Source organism: Pelobates fuscus, chromosome 10 (genome assembly GCF_036172605.1).
Source record: "Pelobates fuscus isolate aPelFus1 chromosome 10, aPelFus1.pri, whole genome shotgun sequence".
Lineage (NCBI taxonomy): Eukaryota > Metazoa > Chordata > Amphibia > Anura > Pelobatidae > Pelobates > Pelobates fuscus.
In genome coordinates, this window is record NC_086326.1 from 91471036 (window position 1) to 91498267 (window position 27232).

Here is a 27232-nt window from a genome sequence, read left to right on the forward strand (position 1 = left end):
TATGCACATGTTTAGCACTTTAATTGTGTAGGGATCACAGCTGCGACCGGGCCCAACAATCCAGGGGTACCCGGCGCAATATTTTGCGGCCTCACAAAATATTGCGACGGGGCCGCACATGAACGAGCCCATCGGGTGGCCCATGCTGTTAGGGCCCCCCGATGGAGATGGATTTTCAGGGGGCCCGGTCGCGCTGTTAAAGCGCCGCAGCGATGACCGGGCCCCGGTCACTCCTCCCAGCAATCAGAGAGCCACGCAAGAGGAAGCAGGGGAGGGAGTCAGAGTGGGAACTCTGACTCCCATCAGACTGAGCCCCCACTGGAACACAGGGAAAGTCACCCTCCTGCAAAAGGTAGGAAACAGGAGGGTGACCTAAACATTTTGTATATATGCGTGTTTGTATGTGTGTGTGTGTCTATCTGTGTGTATGTGTGTGTCTCTGTATGTATGTGTCTGTATGTGTGTGTGTGTCTATGTATGTGACTATGTGTGTGTGTATGTGTGTGTCTCTGTATGTAAGTGGATGTGTTTCTGTATGTATGTGTGTGTCTCTGTATGTATGTGTCTGTATGTGTGTGTGTGTCTGTATGTATGTGTTTATGTGTCTGTGTGTGTGTGTGTATGCATGTGTCTGTGTGTGTGTATGTGTGTGTCTGTGTGTATGTCTGTCGGGTGTGTGTGTCTGTCTGTATATATGTGTGTGTCTGTGTGTATGTGTGTCTGTATGTATGTATGTGTCTGTGTGTATGTTGGGGGTATGTGGGTGTCTGCCTCTATGTATCTGTCTGTCTGTATGTGTGTGTCTGTCTGTGTGAATGTGTCTCTGTTTGTGTGTATGTGTATGTATGTATGTGTGTATGTGTGTGTGTGTGTCTGTATGTATGTCTGTATGTATGTGTCAGAGGGGGACCCACGGATCGGGGGGGCATGGATCGGAGGGGACTGATCATGGGGGGCGGGGCCCATGGATCAGTTTAGCACCGGGGCCCCATGGCTTGTGTGTACGCCACTGAACCCTAGTCACTTTAGGGTTTCTATATCTTCACTCTCCTGATACATAAATATTAACACCTTGTTTAGGCGTTTGGCAATGTTCTGCTAATAAATCTGCATTTTTTTTCTTTACATTGAGTGTGGTATAATTTTTTGTATTTGTATATTCAATATTTTGGTCTATGAGGGAGGCCAGGATTCTGATACCTAGTGCTAACACACTTTGTACTTTTTGCCGTTCTTCCCTGTCTGGATATTTTTGGAACTCAGAGTCTAGCTGTCTGGGGGACGGTAGCACCATGCACCTTACTCTCCTCTGCCAGACCTTGCTCTCCACCGTCTCCTATTAAACACCGACCATGGTAGCAAGCCCACGAAGCGTGGCGTGCGTGCGTCACGTCATCGCTCCTCCCCCCATCATCGTCATTGAAGTTATGTGGCCAGAGTATCTTATTATGCCTAGTAGATGTTACTTAACCCCTTAAGGACCAAACATCTGGAATAAAAGGGAATCATGACATGTCACACATGTCATGGGTCCTTAAGGGGTTAATGGGACACTATAGTCACCAGAACTACAGGGTATTGTGTTTGTTCTAGTGAGTATAATCTTTCCCTTCAGGCTTTTTTTGCAGTTAACACTGTCTTTTGAGAAAAAAATGCAGTGTTTACATTACAGCCTAGGGATACCTCCACTGGCCACTCCTCAGATGCAGTGATGTATTTAGTATCTGTGCTGCCCTAGGCATGACGGAACTCGGGCACCCCCTAATTTACATTTGCCCCACCCCTTCCTGTCAATGCCACACCTCTTCCTGTTAAATGACTAACACACACTTTGACTGACAGACACACTCTCAGATACACTGACATGCACACACTGATTTGACACAAACAATCACTGACTCACTCACATACACACAATCACTGACATACACACACAATGACGCAGACACACACACTGACAGGCATACACAATCACTCAGACACACATTCACTGACAGACACACACACACACACACACAATCACTCAGACACAGGCGCCCTCACAGACGCAATCACTCAGAAACAAACACTATTAATAATATTCACTGACAGACACACACACACACACTCACTCACTGACAGACAGCCACACAGTGACAGACACACTGACTGACATACACACACAATCACTCAGATACACACTGACAGACATACATGCACAATCACTCAGATACACACTGACAGACATACACACACTGACAGCCAGACATACACACTGACAGACATACACACAATCACTCAGATACACACTGACAGACATATACACACAATCACTCACATACACACTGACAGACATACACACACTGACAGCCATACACACAATTACTCAGATACACACTGACAGACATACACACACAATCACTCACATACACACTGACATACATACACACACTGACAGCCAGACATACACATTAACATACACACACTGATATACACACACTGACAGCCAGACACACATTCACTGACACACACACACACACACACACACACAATCACTCAGACACAGGCACCCTCACAGACGCAATCACTCAGAAACAAACACTATTAATAATATTCACTGACAGACACACACACACTCACTCACTGACAGACAGCCACACAGTGACAGACACACTGACAGACATACACACACAATCAGATACACACTGACAGACATACATGCACAATCACTCACATACACACTGACAGACATACACACACTGACAGCCAGACATACACACTGACAGACATACACACAATCACTCAGATACACACTGACAGACATATACACACAATCACTCACATACACACTGACAGACATACACACACTGACAGCCATACACACAATTACTCAGATACACACTGACAGACATACACACACAATCACTCACATACACACTGACATACATACACACACTGACAGCCAGACATACACATTAACATACACACACTGATATACACACACTGACAGCCAGACACACACAATCACTCAGACACACATTCACTGACAGACACACACACACACACAATCACTCAGACACAGGCACCCTCACAGACGCAATCACTCAGAAACAAACACTATTAATAATATTCACTGACAGACACACACACACTCACTCACTGACAGACAGCCACACAGTGACAGACACACTGACAGACATACACACACAATCAGATACACACTGACAGACATACATGCACAATCACTCACATACACACTGACAGACATACACACACTGACAGCCAGACATACATACTGACAGACATACACACAATCACTCAGATACACACTGACAGACATATACACACAATCACTCACATACACACTGACAGACATACACACACTGACAGCCATACACACAATTACTCAGATACACACTGACAGACATACACACACAATCACTCACATACACACTGACATACATACACACACTGACAGCCAGACATACACATTAACATGCACACACTGATATACACACACTGACAGCCAAACACACACAATCACTCAGACATACACACACTGACAGCTCCCCCCCCTCCCCTCCCCTCCCCTCCCCAAACATTAACCAATTACTTTTTCTTTTTTAGTTTAAATCCGCCCAGTCTCCCTACCTTTGAGAGTGCTGGGTGTTTTTTTATTTACCTGGGGTCCAGTGGGAGGCAGAGAGGGAGGCAGGGAGGCAGGCATGCACGCGGTTGTGCAGCTAACTAACAATACAGGCAGGCAGCGCTGGCGAGGAAACACTGATTAGTGAGCTCTCTGCTCAGCTCCCTCACGCGCCGCAGACTGATGCCGGGAGCTGGAATATTACATCATATTCTGACTCCCGGCATCACTCTGCGGCGCGTGAGGGAGCAGAGAGCTCACAAATCAGTGCTCCCTCGTCTGCCCGCCTGGATTGCTAGTTAGCCACCACCAGGCTAACAAGGTATTTGCCTGGGCATTTGGGGGAGGCGTTTTTTGCCGCCCCCTGGAAAGTGCCGCCCAAGGCAAATGCCTTGTTTGCCTCGCGGCAAATACGTCCCTGCTCAGATGACTGCTAGAGGTACTTCCTGTGGCAGTGCTGCACAATGTGCAGCAGTTACATTCAGTGTCTCCACCCTCTGCATGGAGACACTGAACTTCCCTCATAGAGATGCATTGACTCAATTCATCTCTATGAGGAGATGCTGATTGACCAGGACTGTGTTTGGCTTGTGCTGGCTCTGATCTGACTCCTTGGCAATATCAGCCAATCCAATGCTTTCCTATGGGAAATGTTATTGTTAATTGCTCAAATGACCCCTTATGATGTGAGCCAAGGAGGCAGATCAGTGGCAGAGCCAGCAGCAGCAGGAATAAAGGTAAGATTTTACTATATTTAGGAAAATAAAGGGGTGGGGAGGCTGGAAAATGTTTTTATCACTATAGAGTCAGGAATATGCATTTGTGTGGGATTCTACACTTATATGTTTTTCTGTTTGGGGTGTGTTTGGTGAAGAATACATGGGAGATTTCTCTTTGTTTCACTTTCATCTCCATATCTTTTAGTGATTGGTATTTTGTGAATGAGAAACATGCATTAATTGAATTTAAATCATAAATGCAATTTGTGATAGAATGTCAAAAAGATGGCAATTACATTAAACATTGACATGGATTGTAAATGTTGTGGAGCAAAGAAAATATTGATGATCTTGATGCCATGGAAGTGGAGCCAGAAGGGGCAAGCAGCAGCGAGACCAACGCAGCATGGATGAAAAGGTGAGTAAACTCACCTAAACAGCCACTTCAGGACTATAGTGTCAGGGATACATGTTTTATCCCTGATACTAAAGTGTTCCTTTAGGGTCCCCCCAAATCTAATAAAAAAATGGAAAAAGAGGTTTACTCACATTTTTTTTCAGCACCCTTACCCAGTCCATGCAGTCGTTTGAGCATCCTCTCGATATGTGGTGCCAACTCTTCTCTTTCCTTCAATCCAATGCTCCTTATAGAGGAGCATTGGGGACAAAACATGCTTCACTGATCAAATGGTGTTTGGTTGTGAGAACCGAGTTTGACTCAGTTCTAAAAGTGGTAGTGCCTCTAGTGGCATTCAGGAAGACAGTCACTAGAGGTATATTTCCAAACTATTATCAGATAATTTGATGACTTACCTTGGGTGGATGCCAGTGCACTTCTGGCACCATAACTACTTTGTCCCTCTTTAGTGGTTATTGTACCAGAAGTGCACTGGCATCCACCCAAGAAAAGTAATCAAATCATTACCTTCTTATCTTCTAGTGTTCCTTTAAGTAGAAGAAACTGATTGCTAAATCAGTGATACAAAATTGCAGTAGTTGGTTGCAAAGTCCAGACAGACACCGACACTCCTTTGTTATCCACTCACGATTGCAGTTGATTCTTTACAGTATTGAATTGAGAAAGAGAGAGCAAAAGAAAGAGTAAGCGAACGAGAGAGGATTACAGCTACCTGTAGTAAGTATGTATTTTCTACTTTAATACCAAAATATGTTTTGCTGTGCAAAGATTGAATTGTAAAACATATTTTACAAAAAAAAAAGATACCACCGTTATTTTTGGGTTCAAATGTATTGCATACGAAATAGATTTATTTTAAACATTATTAATATATCATGTTTAGATTTTTCCTTATTGATAGGTAGCCAACATAATTAGGCTCAAAGGCACAAGAAATCCACAAATACATTTTTACTCCTTACTTATTTATGTATTTATATTTACAAACATCTCTTTTATAGTTATCCCATCCAGTGCATTTTGCAAATATGATCAATTATATACAAGTTGAAGGAACACTATATGCACTATACCACTACAGCCCCGGCACCCTTCCAGAGTAATCTGTCTAACCATTTTATAATGGTTTGACAACTTACCTGAGTACACTGGACATCCATGCTTCATCTGGTCTTCCCCTGTAGCTAACACACTCATATACTGGTTACTAAACTTCTAGGATCAGTGACAGGAGTTTGAGGCACTGGCATACGTCGGGACATAAGTTGTCAAATCATTCTAAAATGGAATGGTGGTAGGAGACAGTGGGGCTGTAATGGTTATGGTGCATGGAGTGTTCTTTTCAGGGTTAACAGAGACTACTTTTATTATTAATTATTTAGGATTAGTTCAACCACCAGTGATAATAAGTGGTCATGGTGGTAAGAGTCTGTACGTGCAGCATTTCTGCTTGAAACGCTGCACATACACGTAAATCTGCACTTTTGTACCTATGGCTAGTAACACCTTTGACACATGTGACTTAGGTAACCCGGAACGCTAATGTCAGTTCTGTGCATATTTTATGTCTGTTGTCAGCATGCACAGCACGCTGGCAACATACATAATAATCTTCTCCTTTGCAGGCAGGGTGCCTGAAAAGGAAAGCTACCTCCCTCCTTAAGTGAAGATCTCTTGCTTTCCTAGAGCCTCTGTTACTTTTTAAAATATTCCATAATATTATCCTAATGCTATTGCGGTGTTAGCTGCGCATGCACATTATGTCAGCAATGCCATGCTCTGTTGGGGGGGGCATGGTGGAGCCTGTCCCAGTGAGGGACATTAGCGCTGGATTTAGGTAAGTGAACTAACCCTCTGTGCACGGGGGGAAGAGAGGTGGGGGGATTGGAGGGAGGGTACTATAGTACTAGGAATACAATTTTGTATTCACAGCCTGTAGTTTCTCTTTAATGATGTATGCCCATTTGTGTTTCTTTTGTTAGTTAGGTTTTGCAAAATTGTCCACGTCACTGTTACATACATCACCTTCATAATATTGATTTACTTATCTGTTCTGCTATTGATATGGGCCATTTGTTTTCCACAATTAACTTTGTTAATATAACTACCTATAAATGCAAGCCCCACCTGAGGGCTTGGCTTCACTGTTTACCTATAGTAAGATATCACTTAATTATTATTTTTTTAAAAGTCTCAATCAGTAAAAAAGGAAAAAGGAGAAAGACAAATAACCAACACCAATATTCTAGTGATGATAATGTGAATGTGTTAAAAGTGAGACACACAGTTGAGGGGAGGGGGAGAATAATCAACACTTATTCTAAAAAAAAAAAAAGGTCAGTATTAACAAAATCGAATTCCTCGTAAGTCAATGGATCTAGAATGGCTAGGGGGAATATAAACTGTAACTCTCTTACTCAGTATATGTTTGCACACTGTATCAATCTAAAAAAAACAACAATGTTTGTGCCAAGACTCAAAACTATCAGTACAGAGTTGTTTAGAATCTGATTTAATCAGAGATATTTTGCACAATAGAGCCATGAATTAAGATTAGATTTTGGTTGGGATCTATCTCTCTGCCAAGTATAATCAAAAGCTTAATATGTATGCTAGAAATACACTGTCAGTAACACAACGTTACTTGTTACCAAAGACATTACAGACTTTAATTAACCATAGGTGATAAAGTATGTAAAGTTGCAAAGGGCCTTTTACATATTAGTCATCTATCTATATATAAAATTTTAGTAACAATGCACAGTTACTGCAGTTGAATATTTCACAACATATAGCTTGAGATGAAATATCAACAACTAATGGCTGTTAAGACTAGAAAAGTGCTCATATAGTCCAAGGGTGTATATATCGTCTGGGCTAGTAGCATGCAAAGGTAATGTGGCAGGGAGCAACGGAGAAATAGGGGAACAGAAAAACAACTCCCAGTTATCTACTAATTCCTATATTGCTACTTAAAGGGAAACTATAGTGCTTGGAAAACAAAGTTGTTTTCTTGGCACTACAGCTTCCTAAAGGTGCCCCTCTCCCTTGCGCTCCACCGGCCCTTCCCCCACCGTGGTGATGAATGGGTTGATAATTACTTTATCACTTACCTAAATCCAGGTCCCTCAGCACTGGTTCAGGCTCCGCCTCCTTTCCTCTTCTGCCGACATCAGCTGGCTGGGAGTCTACTGCGCATGCACGGAGATCTCCGCAATCACATTAGGACTTCCCCCATAGGAAAGCATTACATATTGCTTTCCTATGGGGTTTTGGGTGATGCGATTCGCACTAGCATCCTAATGCTTCCCTATGGGGAAGTATTGGAATGTCTGAGATCCTCTAGATTGATGTGTGGTGATGGAGAAAAGGTAAGTAAATCTACATTTTCCGTGCACTCGGAGAGTGGTTAGACACTTAAACAGCTACAGGGTACTGTAGCATTTGGAATGCTTTGTTTATATTCCTAACGCTACAGTGTTCATTTAAGTTTGACATTAACTTTGAATTCTCACTTTACTGAATAACCCTGCCAAAGTGCATAAAGATATCTGTCAAAAAGGGGGAGTCAGAAAACATATTTCTTCCAATATTTCAATATACATAATTATATAATTTTGTGGTATCACATAAAGATTATAGGAAGATATAACTTACTGTACACTGAACACTAAAAACCAGCCAAGCTCCAAAAAAGCATATGCTTAAAGGAACAGCTTAGGCACCATAACAACATCATCTAAACTAAGTTATTATGATGCCAGGAGGCCCCCGGGCGCACTCTTACCTTAGGGGGTTAAACCGTAAGTTTCTTTGCAAGTGAGTTTTATGAATGGGGAGTCACTGATTAGCTGAAAGCATTACCTGTTCTCTCTGAGCCAATATATGATGCCCCTGCCCGGCAGCACTTCACACTTCTGCCTGGGGGACCTGAGTGTCTGGCTTCTTCAGCATTTAGATGAAGTAGTTATGGTGACCGGAGTGCCCCTTTAAATAATTGTCATAGATACATCATAGGTTTCCATCTTTTAATAAAACGTGGGTTTGGATTATAATCCAAGCTAATCAATATGTTTTTTAAAATGATTTTCATATGTAAAGTATCTATTAAAAATCTGATTAATGTAAGTAATACGTTGCTTGCCCACTTTTACAAAATAAAGAATCATGAAAGTTATCACAGGTATAACATATCAGTTATTGGCAAAGAGTTTGAACAAAAGGTTAATTAAAAAAAAAATTCTGATAATTTTATTGAATTTTTTTATCAATAAATATTTATTTTAGTCAATAAAAATAGTGGGAAAGTGTATTTCCTGGCTAATTGCGGCAGCGTTAAAGTGGATTTTGTCCCTGCTAATATTTGTATGTCAATTTCTTGTTGTCAAATATCTCTATTCTATAATTGTGAAGTGTTGTGGAATATGTTGAGGCAGTACAATTATTAACCCTTTAAGACGGAAGCAATTATCTAACTTCTGAGCCAAAAAAATAATAATAAAAAATAGAATTTGTGCTATGTGTCTGCTCCACCGAAATGTAAGGGTTTTTATTTAAGTGCACCTATATTTATTATATATGTAGTATATTAAAATATAGCTCTTTCTGTCTTTTAAGAACAATAAATATTTTTATTGCTACATTAAAGAGCTTATCCAACTACTACAGCAATTTCTGCTTTTAGAAGTTGTCATGGTGCTAGTAGTCTATATGTGCAGTGTTTCTGCTTGAAATGCTGCACATAGTGATATATTTGCAGTTCTGTGCGGGTGGCTTGATACACACCCATACACGTGACGTGGCAGTCTGGTACTCTGTTCCGAATTGCCAAATGTCAATTCTGTGCAAAAATTATGTCTGTCATCAGAAAGCACTACATACTGGCAATGGACATAATTAGCTTTCCCCTTGCAGGCAGAGACAAAGTGCTGAATTTCCGAATTTCCGAAGTGCACGAAGTGCCAAATTTCCAAAGTGCCGAATTTCCGAAGTGCCGAACCGAATTGCAGAAGTGCAGAATTGCCGAAGTGCTTCGGACTTCTGAAAACGGGTAGGAGTTGGATAGGGTTGGATAGGGTAAGGAGTAGGGTTACGGGTAGGGTTAGAGTTAGGGTAGGGTCAGTGTTAGGTTAGGAGTAGGGTTAGGGTTTGGTTATGAGTAGGGTTAGGAGAAGGGATAGGGTTTAGGTTGGGGTAGGGTTAGGGTTAAGGTTGGGTTAGGAGTAGGGTTAGGGTAGGGTTAGAGTTAGGAGTAGAGTGGAGAAGGAGTGTCTGGCCTTGGTGTGGGCGCTGGAAATACTGACCCCTTATATTTACGGATGGGAATTTACTCTTATAACTGACCACAACCCGTTCATGTGGCTTAACCGTGTCGCGGGCGACAATGGTTGCTGTTGCGGTGGAGCCTGGCACTACAACCCTACAACTTCACCATCTAGTACCAGCCCGGTAAGCAGAACGGCAAAGCCAACGGGTTGTCCTGACCAACAGAACTCAGCTTGTAGCAGAAATCCGGACATCCCCAAGTTGACCCGAAAAAGGTCAAGCTGGGTCTGACGGAGTTTTCCACATGGGGGAGCAGTGTAACAGATGCTCTGTTGCTGGAATTTAATTTTACTTTGTCTGAATCGGTATACGAATCTAACCGAACAGATTTGCCCCAGCTTGTTCGTATGTCGAATAATGTACCGAACACTTGGACCACCCAGAGCAGTCGTGTGCCACTAATTGACCCACTTGACCTTACTAGCGCTTGCTCTAACCATAACACTTGAATGTTCTAAGTGGTTCACTGGGTGGCTGTTGTTCGTATGTACAAACAGGAGGCGGCGACCATCTTGTTTTGTCGACCACGTCCAGCGGTGTTTGGTCGTCGAGTGTATAGAACTATTTTCACTCAACGGCCCGAACACCGCTGAGACTTCAAGGATCACCTGTGTTCGTTCCAAGTCATCTAAAGGAGGCGGCGTTCGGTGAAACCAAACTCCCGAACGAAGGGCACACGACTAGCTTTCTCAAGAACAGTTATTTGTGATATTTTGTTGTATTTGAAGCTCCCGAAAGAGAGCGGCCGCACAACCTGAAATCTATGGAATTATTCTGAGCAGGAGCCTCGTGTGCGGTCGGTCAGAAATAAGACTTCCATAAAAGTCCCGAACCCCTTTACAGTTGGGAGACCACAGGACCTGCCTAGGTAAGCTCATTTCGGTCAGGTCCGTCAGGGGTTTGGCAATAGCACTATAATCAGGTACAAACCGTCTGAGGTACCTGGCGGTCCCCAGGAATGGTCTTGGTGCGAGGTGTGGGCCAGTTAGCGACCGCTTCAATCTTAGCAGGCTCTGGTCGCTGTTTCCCACACCCCACCCGATTGCCCTTGTACTGGACCTCTACCATCCCTAGGTGACATTTGTCTGGTTTCAAGGTCAGGCCGGCGGCCCGAATCTGATCCAGCATGGTCCCATGGTGGTCAGATAACGTCCTCTGGTGATACGGTCTAGCAGATCATCTACTCGGGGCATCGGGTACGCGTCAGTCACTCTCCGGTCATTTAGTCATCCGTAATCCATGCAGAACCATGTGATTCCATCCTTCTTGGGTACCAGAACTATTGTGGAGGCCCAGGGGCTGTCTGAGGGTTCAATAACTCCTAACCTTAGCATTTCCGTATTTCCCCCCGCATTCCCTCTCTGACTGCTTCAGGGATACGGTAGGGAGGCTGTCTGAGTGGGGGTTGCCCTGGGGTTTTTACTTGATGAGTAGCTAGGGTAGTAAACCTGGGTTCTTGGGAGAAGGTCCATTGCTTCTCCTCTAATAACTGGCGTTATCTGCTTCCTCTCTTCAGGGGTTAGTCTGTCTCCTAGTTTCACCTGACTGAGGGGGTCACTTTGCAAATTCTTGTGTAATAAATCAGGTAGGGGTAGACTGTCAGGGTCATCTGTGGCTGGGACACATACAGCGGCTATGTCTTCCTGCCTCTCCTGATATTCCTTTAACATATTGACGTGAAAGGCTTTCTGGATTCTTTCGTCAGTTCAACTGGCAATGATATAGGTGGTGTTGCATAATTGTTCTACCACTCGGTAAGGGCCTTGCCATGCCATCTGTAGTTTATCCTGCTTGACAGGTTTTAGTACTAGGAATTTTTGTCCCACCTGGAACGTACGATGTCGGGCACCCTGATCGTACCACCTTTTCTGTCTCCCTTGGGCCGCCTGGAGGTTCTCCTTTACCATCTTAGCTAGCTGCCCCATGTGGTCCCGGAGTTCCAATACATATGATACGATGGAGGTCCCCTTGTGTTCCGTTTCCTTCTGCCAGTGCTCCTGAATGAGCTCAAGGGGCCCTCGGACCCTTCTCCCACTCAAAGGGGGAAAACCCAGTGGATTCCTGTGGCACCTCTCGATAGTTAAAGAGATGCGGTAGGAATCGCTCACAGTCTTTGTATTCATCTGTAAAGGTCTTTAGCATTTGCTTGAGTGTATTTGAAACATTCACAGAGACTGTTAGTCTGGGGGTGGTAGGGTGAGCTGAGTAGGGGCTTGATACCGCAGATCTTCCATAGCTGATCGGTAAGATCTGCTGTAAAAAGTGTAGGGTATGAGAAAAACAGTAAAATTTGGTGCTGCTATCACCTAGTGTGAATCACTCAACCACACAAAATTAAAGTGCATAAGAAATATTTGGTGAGAGCACTCAATATATACAATTGGAACTTTATTACCAGAGCCGTCCTGGATATATATCTAAAACAGTAAGACATAAAAGAGAAAAGGAACATAGGGTAATATTGTAAAAATAGATAAAATAACCATAGGTAACTGGTTAAACTCACATGCTTCTGAGTCACTTATAAAAGCTGACTCAGACTAAGGGCTTGTATTGGAGATGAAAAGCTTTTAGGCTGGACGTCTTGTATAGATGTAGAAAATATAGATGAGTTATCCCTGGATGTGAACTTTCAATTATTCCAGGATGCAGGATCAAAATAAAACTATTTATTTGATATAAACTCAAAAATATTAAAATTCAAATACAAGTTAAAAATTGTCCATAGGTAATACCACGACGCGTTTCGGCAGTAGAGCCTTTCTCAAGTGGTGCTGTGTGTTCATCTCCAGTATTTTCCTTTTATGTGAGTACGTTGGCGCTCTTTTCCGCTGTGTTTGTGTTCTTTTACTTCCGCTTTCGTCATCAAAAATTGTCCGACGTGTCCCGCACGTCATGACGTCATTCCGGCGCTATTTGCCGGAAATATTCTCGGCACCATTTTTAAAAGTCCTTGTCATATATTCTTTGCCAGTTCTTAATAGATACAGTCTTTTAAACATAAGAGCATATAAATATTATATATAAAACCTTCTAAAAGAGGAAAATAGAAGGGAAAGAGAAATAAATATAGTGTTAAATGGGGAAATAGCTGTACTAAAGAACTCAGAGAAATAAAACCTATAAGAGAACAACAACAAAATCTACAATTGTATATATTGAGTGCTCTCACCAAATATTTCTTATGCAAGATCTGCTGTAAATTGAGTTCCCTGGTCAGAAAGGATCTCTTTCGGAAACCCTACTCTGGCGAAGATCCGGACCAAAGCACTGGCAACAGTGTCTGCCTGGATGTTCGACAGGGCAATAGCCTCCTGGTAGCAGGTAGCGTAGTCCATCACAGTGAGAATGTATCTCTTACCAGATGGACTGGGTTTAGAGAGGGATCCCACCAGGTCAACAGCTATCCTGCCGAATGGTTCTTCAATAATGGGTATGGATAGCAGTAGAGCCTTGGGGTGATCCAACCTTTTCCCCATCCGCTGACAGACGTCGCAAGTCCTGCAATATTGTCGCACATCCCTGGAGACTCCCGGGCAGAAGAAGGTCTGGGTTACACGATGAGATGTGTGATTTACTCCCACGTGTCCTGCTAAAGGGATATCGTTCACAATTTGAAGAAGCTCCAACTGGTATTTTCTGGGATCCACTAGTTGGCGTTTCTGAGATGGGGCTTGCCCTGTTTTATGGGATTCGGTCAATCTGTACACACTATCTTGTTCCCATATAAACCTCTTGTTCTCTAGTCCTGCTTGCTCTGTCTCTGCTTTCTCTCTATATATATGTAGGCACAGTGGTGTACACACGATCCATGGGGCCCCGGGGTGAAAACTGATCCGTGGGCCCCCCCTGCGCTTACTCTGCGCGGGCCGGGGCCGCAACACATGGCGGTGGGCACCTAGTCACAGGGGTCGCACGGCTGCGACCACGGTATGTACGCAACTGCATGCAGATACATACACGTAAAGGACCACTATAGGCACTCATATCACTTCAGCTCAATGAAGTGGTCTGGGTGCCAGGTCCCTCTAGGTTTAACCCTGCAGCTGAAAACATAGTTTCAGAGAAACTGCTATGTTTCACTGAGGATTAATCCAGCCTCTAGTAGCTGTCCTACTGACAGCCGCTAGAGGCACTTCCGTGATTCTCACTGTGAAAATCACAGTGAGAAGACGCTGGACGTCCATAGGAAAGCATTGAGTAATTGTTTTGACCACACACACACTCTCACGAACAGACGCATACACACTAGCTAACAGACACACACATTTACTGACAGACACACACTCAGTAACAGACACACTGACCCTCACTAGCAGACACACACTCAATAACAGACACACACAAACTAACACACAGCTAACACACAGTAACACACACACTCTGACCCTCACTAGCAGACACACACTCAATAACAGACACACAAAAAGTAACACACAACTAACACACACAGTAACACACACACAAACGAACACACTCACTGACACACTAGCAGACACACACTGAATAGCAGACACACACAATTAACACACTCAGTAAGACACACACACACTGACATACAAAAATTAACACACACACTCTAACACACATATACACACACACTCATATATATATTTTTTAGATTTAATCCCCCAGCCTCCCTACCTTTGGGAGTGCTGAGGGGATTCCCTGGGGTCCAATGGGGCTGCTGCATGGCCGGTCCTGCAGGCGGCGAGGGAGCACTGATCCCCCTGTTCAGCTCCCTCATGCACCACTTACTGATGCCGGAGCCGGAGTGACGTCATGTTCCTGCTCCGGCATCAGTGTGGTGCGCACGAGGGAGCTGGGCAGAGAGCGCTCAGGGGGGATTGCTCCCTCGCGCAGCCAGTGACACCACTGTCAGCCTGGGGGGCCCTGAGGTGGCCAGCTCCTGGGCCCCCCAGGAGAAGATGTTGGCAAAATGGTGTACATACTCATGGCATGGAGGGGGTCTCATAGTAGACTGCTCCGTTCGCCTGGTATCAGCGTACTCATCCACCAAGTGGGCAGCTTCGGCCAAAGAGAGGGGTCCTCGGTCACGTATCCACTCATGTAGTTCGGGTTGCAGGGAGTTTAAAAAGTTTTCCAGTAGAAATAGTTGTAGTACCTCTTCTCCCAATACAGCTTGACACCCAGCAACCCAATGTGAGGCAGTTTGATGTAGACTGCAGGCCCACACCATGTATGAATCTCCTCCTCTCTTTTTGGATTGACGGAACCTCTGACGATATGGGCAGAGAGCGCTCAGGGGAGATTGCTCCCTCGCGCAGCCGGTGACACCACTGTCAGCCTGGGGGGCCCTGAGCTGGGCAGAGAGCGCTCAGGGGAGATTGCTCCCTCGCGCAGCCAGTGACACCACTGTCAGCCTGGAGGGCCCTGAGGTGGCCAGCTCCTGGGCCCCCCAGGAGAAGATGTTGGCAAACTGGTGTACATACCTGGTCGCAGGGCGGCCGGGCCCCCTGGTGGGCCGGGCCCGGTCGCAGCTGCGACTCCTGCGAATGCGGTATGTACGCTATTGTGTAGGGACGGGTCTCTCCTGGTTTCCCTCCCAAACTCCTCTGGGGTGTCCCAGGCTAAGGGGTCTCTGTCTACTGTCGTAGTCGGGTTCTCATTAATTCTTACCTGGGTCTCCCGGGCTGGTGAGCTGGTTCTGGCTTGAAGGCGAGTGGTAACTGTGTAGGCAGTAGCAGGTGTAGTGGGGACATATGCAGAGGTTAAAGGTCCCAAATCATTTCCCAACAATATTTCAGCAGGCATATTATCCATAATCCCTACATTCACCAGGCCAGATCCTGCACCCCAATTCAGGTGAACGCGGACTGTGGGGAGGCGAAACACAGCTCCCCCGACCACTCGCACAGCAACTGTGTGTCCAGTGTGTGCCTTTGCGTTGACTAAGTGTCGCTGGACCAAAGGTAAGGTAGCTCCGGTGTCCCGTAATCCTTGGGCTGTTTGCCCATCTACTCGTACCTCGTGCCTGTGGTGCTGACAGTTATCTGGGGAAGCAGCTTGTATTGGGTCAGCTTCGTACAGGACCCCCAAATACTCCTCAAAATTGGCCTCCGTCTCCAAACAGTAGTGAGCAGCTGGGGTATGCTGTGGTGCAGGTTGTGGTAAGGGTCGCCCCCTGGATGGGTTGGGAGGTCCCAAAGGGCAAATAGCAACAACATGCCCTCACTGTTGACACTTAACATTGGATTGGTCCTGGGGATATCTAGGTGGCCCCTGGTAGCAAGATGGGCCTGAGGAAACTGGTGGCCCTTGATAGCGAGAGGGACCTAGGGGAACAGGTGCCTGAAACTCATGGCATGGAGGGGGTCTCATAGTAGACTGCTTCGTTCGCCTGGTATCAGCGTACTCATCCACCAAGTGGGCAGCTTCGGCCAAAGAGAGGGGTTCTCGGTCACGTATCCACTCATGTAGTTCGGGTTGCAGGGAGTTTAAAAAGATTTCCAGTAGAAATAGTTGTAGTACCTCTTCTCCCAATACAGCTTGACACCCAGCAACCCAATGTGAGGCAGTTTGATGTAGACTGCAGGCCCACTCCATGTATGAATCTCCTCCTCTCTTTTTGGATTCACGGAACCTCCGATGATATGCCTTAGGAGTGACGGCATAGCGGGTGAGCAGGGCCTCTTTAACGGAGTGATAGTGTTGAATTTCCTTGTCTGGTATGGCTCGAAAAGCCTCCGCTGCTCTTGTGGACAATTTGCCCGACAAAATGGTGACCCATTCCTTGGGGGTACCTTATGTAACACACATTGTCTCTCAAAGTCGGTGAGGTAACCATCTATTTCCCCTTCTGCCTCCTGGAAATGCGTGAAGGCTGCAAATGGTACCTTTCTACGTTCAGTTGTAGACGCAGTAGTAGTCTCCCCTGTGTTCCCGAGTCATTGGGCTGTTATTAAACGTAAGTGGTACTCTCTTCTCTCCCGGGCGTCAGCTTCCACGGTGCTGAATATTTGGGCAATTTGCTCCTCAGAGGGATTCGGCCCATATATCGCTAATCTTGACCGAACTATTCGTAGCGTTTCATCCTCTTCTGTGATCGGGATATTTGGTTTGGCCCTTACTGCTGTTTGGTCAAGCTCCTGTAGTTTGGCAATCAGCTCTCGCCGTGGTCGATTACTTGCCGTGCGTCCTTGGCTCTCCAGCAAATCTTTCAACGTTGGTACTGATATAGTAATCTTTTAAGCAAACCAATACGTTTGAATGACTATCTGTTCCTGACCAAATTAGAAATAGTTTAAATTGCGTATACGCAGAAGTAAATTCACACTGACACAAGGTTCAGGTTAAATGAAAGAACTTCAGAAAATGTAATGGCATCTGTTAAAAAGTGGGTGCGCAGACCCTTATAAAGGCAAAATTACATCATTGAAAGAAATCAAGATATCAACAAGAAAACATTATCAATTGGCTTAGGTGTAAAGTGGTTAGTTAAATGCCCTTCCCACTGGGTGTTACATCTCATGTCATAGCTGACGTCATGACGTTCTGCTCCAGGTTTCAGCACCATCTTGCTGGCACGAGGAGCTCACTCGATGGGAGGGGGCTTTGGCAGCTATCCATTTTGAGTAACTGGCACGTTAGTCTTTCAAGGTTAGTTCTTCAAGGCCTTTTTAGCAATTATACATTTTATTAAGACTATCTGCTACAATGTTTCACTTAACAGGATCCTAGCATTTCCTGCTGACACACTATTTCTATGAACAAAGCATTCTTGTAAGATTTAAACTATGAGGCCTATGAAAGGAATATAAGAGTATAGTATTAAAGGGGCCCAGTAAGGGTATAGTTTATGAGGGGCCTAATAATTCTACAACAGTCCCCCCTATAAAATGTTAATTACTAAAAAGAATAAACTTTATTTGTTAATATCAGAAGATTTGTTAGCCCAAAGACACATAAACCCCATGACCGCTAACTTGGTGTTAATGCAAAGTGCAAGTCTATCCCTTATCTGACCCTAACAGGCTGCAGCTCATCCGTCAGTACGGCTCTCGAACACTTCACTCCATGGGTATCCCACGGTGGCTTGTCTACCACTTCTCCACACAGTAGACTAACCCATACAGACGGAAGCTGTCCCTTAGCTGTCCCTTCCTAGAATTTCTGCATTTCATCGTCATAGGGGAGAGTTTGTAGCTGTCAGGATCGGGACAGGGATCCAACACGCAGGGTACAAAGAGTGGAAAGGTACGTATACCGGGCCTTAGAATGGCCGGACTAACGTACCGAGAGTAATAGAGAATAGTCAGAGACAAGCCGAGGTCGAGGGAACGAGAAGACAGATAAGCGAGAGACAAGCCGGGTCAAGGGATAACAGAGATAAGCAGGGTAGTACAACAAGCCGAGTCAAAACCAATAGAGCAAACTAGAATACCAGAGCACTGAGTGACTAGACAAGCTAGAACCACGACAGGGCAATGAGCTGAAGTGAGAAGTAAGCTTAAATACCCTGGCTCCGGATGGTAGACACGCCTCTGACAAGTACCGATTGGATATCGGACACTTGAGTGGCAGGTCGCTCGTGATAGCGTCATGACGTCACGTATTGAGCGTCCCGCTAGAAAAGGACGTGGATTCCTCGCGGTCGGTGTTTAAGTGACTGGATGAACCGCGAGGAACGAAGGAAACAGCTCGTTTGGACGGATAAACTACTAAGTCTCTACCTCTTTTAGAGGTAGAGACCTCAGGTACCCTGACAGTACCCCCCCTCTCAGATACGCCCACCGGGCGGAAGGAACCGGGACGAGATGGGAAGCGGAGGTGAAATGCTCTGCGAAGGCGAGAAGCATGAACGTCCTCCTGAGGTACCCAACTCCTCTCCTCAGGACCATATCCCCTCCAGTTGACCAGATATTGCAATTTTCCCCTTGAAATTCTGGAATCAATGATGGAGCTGACCTCGTACTCCTCCCGACCCTCCACCTGAACAGGACGAGGTGAGGAAACCTTAGAGGAGAATTTGTTGCAAATAAGAGGTTTCAACAAGGAGACATGAAAAGAGTTAGGAATGCGTAAGGCAGGTGGCAGAGCAAGGCGATACGCAACCGGGTTGATACGAGTGAGAACCCTGTAAGGACCTATGTAGCGAGGAGCAAATTTCATAGATGGAACTTTTAGGCGAATATTCTTAGTACTCAACCACACCCTATCCCCAGGAACAAAGACAGGAGCCGCTCTTCTATGCTTGTCAGCGTGTTTCTTGAATAACGAGGAATTATGTAACAGAATTTGTCGAGTCTGATCCCATAATTTCTTCAGGTTGGCGACATGATCATCAACCGACGGTATCCCCTGAGAAGAGGAAACCGAAGGAAAAATTGAAGGATGAAAGCCATAGTTCATGAAGAAAGGGCTAGAACGAGTTGAATCACAAACAAGGTTATTGTGTGCGAACTCCGCCCAAGGAATCAAACCGACCCAATCGTCCTGGTGTTCGGAAACAAAGCAACGTAGATACTGCTCGATCTTTTGATTGGTACGTTCAGCAGCTCCGTTAGACTGAGGGTGATAGGCAGAGGAGAAGTTCAATTTGATTCCCATTTGAGAACAAAAGGATCTCCAGAAACGTGAGACAAATTGAGAACCTCTATCAGAAACAATCTCCGAAGGAATCCCATGTAGGCGAAAAACCTCTCTCGCAAAAATCTCTGCCAATTCAGGAGAAGTCGGAAGTTTAGGTAATGGCACGAAATGGGCCATCTTAGTAAATCTATCCACCACCGTGAGAATAACAGTCTGTCTCTTGGAAGCAGGCAAATCTACGATAAAGTCTATGGACAAACAGGACCAAGGTTTCTCAGGAATGTCCAAGGGGTGTAACAGACCACAAGGAGATGTATGAGGTTGTTTAGTCTTGGCACAAGTCTCACAAGCTGCGACGAACTCCTCAATATCTTTTCGTAGTGAAGACCACCAGAAATCCTTGGATATCAGAGAGTATGTCTTGCGAATACCAGGATGGCCAGCTACTTTACTTTCGTGAAAACATTGTAAGAGCTCCAGTTGGAGTTCAGGAGGGACAAAGTTTCTTCCCTCAGGAGTGTTTCCGGGTGCCAGATGTTGTGACTTCAAGATCTGGTCAAGTAGCGGAGAATGGATTTTGAGACTGGTATTAGCAATAATATTGCATTTGGGTACAATGGAGGACAAAAGTGGTTCAACTGTAGCAGAAGGCTCATATTGGCGAGATAGCGCATCGGCTTTAGAATTTTTTGACCCAGGTCTGTAAGTCAGAACGTAATTGAAATGGGTAAGAAATAACGACCAACGAGCCTGCCTGGAGGATAAACGCTTGGCCTCTCCGATATAAGACAAATTTTTGTGGTCCGTTAGAATGGTAACAGGATGTAATGTACCTTCCAATAAATGTCTCCACTCTTTCAAAGCCTTGATAACCGCTAGTAATTCTCTGTCACCAATGTCATATCTGCTCTCTGTACCAGACAATTTTTTAGAGAAAAATCCACATGGATGTAATGGTTTATCAACACCCAACCTTTGAGATAGGACAGCACCTAAACCAGTCTCTGATGCGTCTACCTCAAGTAGGAAAGGCAGGGAAGTGTCGGGGTGAACTAAAATTGGAGCGGAAGCGAAAAGCTCCTTGAGAGTTTTGAACGCAAGAAGAGCCTCAGTAGTCCAATTCTTAGTATCAGCCCCCTGTTTGGTCATATTGGTGATAGGCGCGATAATTGAAGAATAACCCTTAATAAAGCGCCTATAATAATTAGAAAAACCAATAAATCTCTGTACGGCTTTAAGACCTTTGGGTAAAGGCCACTCTAGAATGGACTGGAGCTTATCCGGATCCATCTTAAATCCCTCCCCAGAGATCACATAGCCGAGAAAGGTTACCTGGGTTTGATCAAAGCTACATTTCTCCAACTTGCAGTACAAGCCATGCTGGAGAAGCTTGTGCAAAACCCTCCTGACTTGCTTGTGATGAGTCTCAATCTCACTAGAATGTATGAGTATATCATCTAGGTATACAATGATGCAATCTTGCTGAAATTCCCTAAGAACCTCATTTATCAGATCCTGGAATACAGCTGGTGCATTGCATAACCCAAAAGGCATAACTGTATATTCATAGTGGCCATATCGAGTATTGAATGCTGTCATCCACTCATGTCCCTGCTGGATTCTCACCAAGTTATATGCCCCTCTGAGATCTAACTTGGTGAAAATTGTAGAGCCCTTCAAACGATCGAAGAGTTCGGTGATCAAGGGAATCGGGTAGGCATTTTTAATGGTTATCTTATTTAGGCCTCGATAATCAATACAAGGTCTTAAAGAACCATCCTTCTTTTTAACAAAAAAAAATCCAGCCCCGGCAGGAGAGGAGGACCTCCTAATGAATCCCTTGTCTAAATTTTCGTGAATATACTCCTCTAGAACTGAGTTCTCTTTCGTAGATAACGGGTATACATGACCTCTGGGCGGCATGGTACCAGGGAGTAGGTTAATTTTGCAATCAAAGGACCTGTGTGGGGGTAAGGTATCGGCTTTCTTTTTGTCAAATACTGCCTTTAAATCTAGATACTGAGGCGGAATTTGTGTCTCTGTAGGATTGTCAGAGTTAGCCGGGGTGTTGGTTAAGCAGAGAGGTGAGACCTTCCGCAAGCATTTCTCTTGACAATTCTGTCCCCATGAAATTATCTCCCCTGACTCCCAATTAATAATAGGGTTATGTCTCCTCAACCAGGAGTACCCCAGGACTATGGGAATAGACGGAGAAGAAATGAGCAGTAAGGATATGTCCTCTCTATGTAGGATGCCAACAGTTAAGTTAATCGGTATGGTCTCACGGAAAATAACAGGCTCAAGTAACGGTCTACCATCGATGGCCTCAACAGCCAGTGGTGTCTCTTTTAACTGGGATGGAATAGCATGCTTGGCAGCAAAACCCTGATCTATAAAGCTCTCAGCAGCTCCAGAATCGATTAGTGCCATAGTCTTTACTACTCCCTTTTCCCATTTTAAAGAAACGGGTAACAGAAGCCTGAGCTCTTTGTAGTTGTGAACAGAGGACAAAGTAGAAACACCCAAGGCCTGTCCTCTAGAGAAACTTAGGTGCGAGCGTTTCCCGAACGATTAGGACAATTTAGGCGTAAATGACCTCTGACTCCACAATACATACATAAACCCTCCCTTCTCCTGTACTGTCTCTCCCTCTCTGTGAGATGAGTACTGCCTATCTGCATAGGTTCAGAAATACGTAAGTCCTCGAACTCAGAATTTTGAAAGGTAGGCGCTAGTTTAAAGGAGGATCTACGGGTCCTATCTCGAGTGTTCTGCCTCTCTCTTAGGCGTTCATCAATACGAGATATAAAAGAAATTAAATCCTCCAAATTCTCAGGGAGTTCTCTAGTAGCGACCTCGTCAAGAATTACATCTGATAACCCATTCAGAAACACATCTATATAAGCCTGTTCGTTCCACTTAACTTCTGCCGCCAAGGACCTGAACTCTAGTGCATAATCCACAAGTGTTTGATTGTCCTGTCTAAGGCGCAACAGTAATCTAGCTGCATTGACCTTTCTACCAGGAGGGTCAAAAGTTCTTCTAAACGCAGCTACAAAGGCATTATAATTATAGACTAGTGGACTATCATTCTCCCATAAAGGATTGGCCCATCTCAGAGCTTTCTCAATGAGTAAAGTAATAACAAATCCAACCTTCGCTCTATCTGTAGGATAAGAGCGGGGTTGTAATTCGAAATGGATGCTAATCTGGTTCAGAAAGCCACGACACTTCTCCGGTGACCCGCCATAACGTACTGGTGGGGTAATACGGGAAGAAGCACCTACAGTGGCTACCTCTAGACCTGAGACTGCAGGAGAAATAGAAGGAGTACGTGTCTCCTCAGGTGGGTTACTAGCACGAGACAAAAGTGCCTGTAGTGCTAGAGCCATCTGATCCATCCTATGCTCCATGGCGTCAAACCTGGGATCAGAAGAACCAAGCTGACTGTTTGTACCTGCAGGATCCATTGGCCCTGTCGTAATGTCAGGATCGGGACAGGGATCCAACACGCAGGGTACAAAGAGTGGAAAGGTACGTATACCGGGCCTTAGAATGGCCGGACTAACGTACCGAGAGTAATAGAGAATAGTCAGAGACAAGCCGAGGTCGAGGGAACGAGAAGACAGATAAGCGAGAGACAAGCCGGGTCAAGGGATAACAGAGATAAGCAGGGTAGTACAACAAGCCGAGTCAAAACCAATAGAGCAAACTAGAATACCAGAGCACTGAGTGACTAGACAAGCTAGAACCACGACAGGGCAATGAGCTGAAGTGAGAAGTAAGCTTAAATACCCTGGCTCCGGATGGTAGACACGCCTCTGACAAGTACCGATTGGATATCGGACACTTGAGTGGCAGGTCGCTCGTGATAGCGTCATGACGTCACGTATTGAGCGTCCCGCTAGATAAGGACGTGGATTCCTCGCGGTCGGTGTTTAAGTGACTGGATGAACCGCGAGGAACGAAGGAAACAGCTCGTTTGGACGGATAAACTACTAAGTCTCTACCTCTTTTAGAGGTAGAGACCTCAGGTACCCTGACAGTAGCGGAATGCAGGGCGATGTGAGATCTTGATCACCAATTTCCAGATGAGTAAAGGTTGGTGTCGTTTGGTCTACAGTCTTCTGTAGGAATTTTCTGAGGCATGGGAGGACACAACAAACGAGAAGAGCAAGAATAAAAAGAAAAATTAGTAGAGCCATACCAATATGAACTAAAGCTTTCTGCCAACCAGTCATCCAACCAAACCATTTTTCCCAGGGATCTGTCACCCCAGAATTATTTTTCAATTCTTCTGAGAGTTTATTTAATTTTTCTATGGCCAGGGTGACCTTACCATTAGGGCCTGTGTTTTCTGGAATGTAGGTGCAACAAGTCATGGTGTCGGGTAGTATTTTACATACACCCCCCTTCTCGGCTAGAATCATGTCTAAGGCCAGTCTATTCTGGAAGGTCATCTGGGATGTGGCTTGTAGTTGTTCGGCTAAACCCTGGAGGGCATCCCTGGTGTAATTAACAAAGCGCTGTTGGTTGTAATAGATATAATTTATCCAGTTAAGGTTTTTATTGGCAGTGACTATAGTGAACAGTGATTTGAAACCTACTGCAACTTCATCTCTAGCTTTAAATTCATTAGGTACCCCCCTAGGCACCCCAATGGCATCTATGTAAACGTGTGGGTCAAAACTGCCTTTTACTGGGGTTTCTCGTTTGGCTCTGGCTGGTGCATGTGGTGGGCCGGGTGTATCAGTATGGTTATCGGAAATAATGTGTATGGGCATGATGACTTTAGCTAGGGCACACTCACCCCACCATTCAATCTCCAGTCTAGATCTTATCATTAAATCCCCACATATCCAGTAAATATCCCCCAGTGACCTGGTATGATGCTGTAGCAGGTGTTTGGGGACAGTTCTGTAGGTGGTACAATAACCTTTTGAAAAGTTACCCACAAATTTACCAGTTCCGTCATAGTTGGTATAGCAAGTATAATTACCTTTGTAAATTGTAACTCCATCTGGGGGTTTGACATTTCCAACTAAGAGAGGGTACTCTGCTGTCCATGCTCTGCAGAGGGACTGGTTGGAACCATAATTAAAGGCAAAAAGACTTAGAAAACTATTTTCTATTTCCAAAGGGATAGTTAAGGGGACGGTGCCAAGATGGGGTCGAGCACCTCCACATACATAACAGGCAGTTCTATTATGCTTATTGGCATTATATCTCATCCATTCTAACCACAAATTTATATCATTAAAGCCCGTTTCAGCGGCCATAGTATCTTCAAAAGTAGGGTTAGCAATGGCCATCATGTCCCTAAAGGACTGGATATGTGGTTTCAGTGGATTTGGGACCATATGTTCAGCCCCTTGCCACTCTGGAGAGTGACACATGTCTTTGAGATAAAAATGACCTAATTTGTTATAGGAACCTCTTCTCCAATACATTCCCATTACATATTGATCAGCATCCTCTGGGCCGGGATGCTCAATATTTAACATTAATTTCATAGGTGTACCTCCTCCAGGCTTTCTTAAAGTCATTCTTTGAAGGAGGGATCTACCATGGTCATCTACCTTTGATAAGTCACTTTTTGGTTTGTAACCCCAGGCAGGCCCGGCATTCCATCCCGCCGCCCCCCAATGGTTACAGTTGTGCCCCCACTGTTTATCAACTACACAAACATAGGGGTCTTTTGCTTGTGGTATATCTTTATAAATGGCTTGAATCTGTGATTTAGGGAATGGGCAATCTACAATATCACAGTAATCAAAGGTAAAGGTGGCTACGCGGGTACATGATGAATTATACCAGAAGGTGTACCCACTAGCATCTTTATTAATGGCCACTTGCTGGGCTTTAAGGAGGCCAATCAAGGGGATTAGGTACCAGAAGTACATGGTTGTGCAGAATCAGCTTCCTCTGGAGCGGGTGTCTTTTTGCAATGGGAGGCGTGAATCCAATGTGGCCTACCAGCCAGCTTGACAGAGGTAGCGGTGATCAGGAGAACCTGGAATGGTCCCTCAAATCTTGGTTCCAGAGTGTGTTTTCGCACAAATTTCTTGACTAGGACCCAATCACCAGGAAGTAGACTGTGGTTGCCTGTGTCAGAATCAGGATCTGGAATTGAAGAGAAAACTTGGGCATGGATTTTGTTTAAGGCACTTGCAAGTTCAGTCACATAATCTACTAAAACATCAGTCTGAAGCTGCAATTGTTGGGGAAAATAGCAACCTAGTCTGGGTGCAGTCCCAAATAGAATCTCATACGGGGACAATGAGGGCTTTCCTCTGGGTGTATGTCTGACACTGAACAGGGCTATTGACAAGCTTTCTGGCCAGGGCATTTTTGTTTCTTGTGACATTTTTAACATTCTAGTTTTCAAGGTACCTTTCATACGCTCCACCTTACCACTACTCTGTGGGTGGTAAGGGGTATGAAAAGCAAGAGTCACTCCTAGAGCAGTCCAAATTTCTTTGGTAACTGATGCTGTGAAGGCCGGACCTTGGTCACTTTCAATAACTTCCGGCAATCCGAATCTACACACAATTTCTGTAAGTAGACATCGTGCTGTTGTTTTGGCGGTAATGTTAATCACTGGGTAGGCTTCTGGCCAGCCTGAGAACATGTCCACTATTACTAGTGCATATTCATAGTTGCCACTCTTTGGCATCTGGATATGATCTATCTGGATTCTTTGGAATGGATACATGGGTTTAGCCAGGTGCTTCAAGGGGACTTTAGCTGTTTTCCCAGGATTACATTTAGCACAGATGACACACGCCTTGCAGTAATTATTGATTAGCGTGGTAATTCCAGGAGCTTCATAGTACTTCTGTACAAGGGCATTCATCAGATCTTTTGATAAGTGTGCAGGGCCATGGGCCCACTGAACAACTGCTGGGTACAAACTCTTAGGGAGACAGAATCTGAGGTTGTTGTAATACACTCCATCCTTTAGAACAGCCCCTTTCTGTTTCCATTTTTGTATTTCTTCGGGGGCTACTGTAGCCTGTTGTTCTCGTAAGATCTTTAGATCGGTTGGAAGAGTCTGCAAAGTGAATATTGGAGTTTCTTCATTTCCGGACACTCTTCTTTCCACTTCCTGTGGTCCTCTTGCAGCTTGCTTTGCAGCTTGATCAGCTAGATGGTTGCCCTTTGCTTCATCCGAGTCCAACTTCCCATGTGCTTTTTTTTTTTTGTCAATCTTTGTTTTTATTGAGGCATATGATGGTTCAGTACAGAAAATAAAGTGATGGGTTAATGCATATAAGACATATAGTTTGCATAAGTGTACACAATAGTTGCATGTATTCCCAAGAGTAGCAGCCTCTTTTTTTTTTTTTTCGAAGGTTTAACAGTAGAGTTATCCGTACAGGTTACACAGATTATATAAACACGCTGGAAAACAAATTATATAAACACGCTGGAAAACAATAAGTTGCTTCACATTTACATGGTTTCATGCTAGATTAATTAGGCTTTGAACTTCGGGTAACAGGAGGAGGTACATTTATGCTTACAATGCAGTTTGCAATCCTATGGTACGTCGATAGGTAGGGAATAAGATTAACACGCTTTGCTCACTAG

General features: G+C 44.7%; 1 protein-coding gene across 1 annotated transcript in view; it reads left to right on the forward strand.

Annotated features, from left to right (window-relative positions):
• Window positions 1-5460: 5460 nt before the first annotated feature.
• The window catches only part of LOC134575503 (membrane-spanning 4-domains subfamily A member 4D-like), an 89345-nt gene continuing 67573 nt past the window's right edge, over window positions 5461-27232 (forward strand). The window contains exon 1 of the mRNA XM_063434813.1: window positions 5461-5479. The gene's annotated coding sequence lies outside the window, so the exon portion shown is untranslated. The remainder of the gene's footprint in view (window positions 5480-27232) is intronic.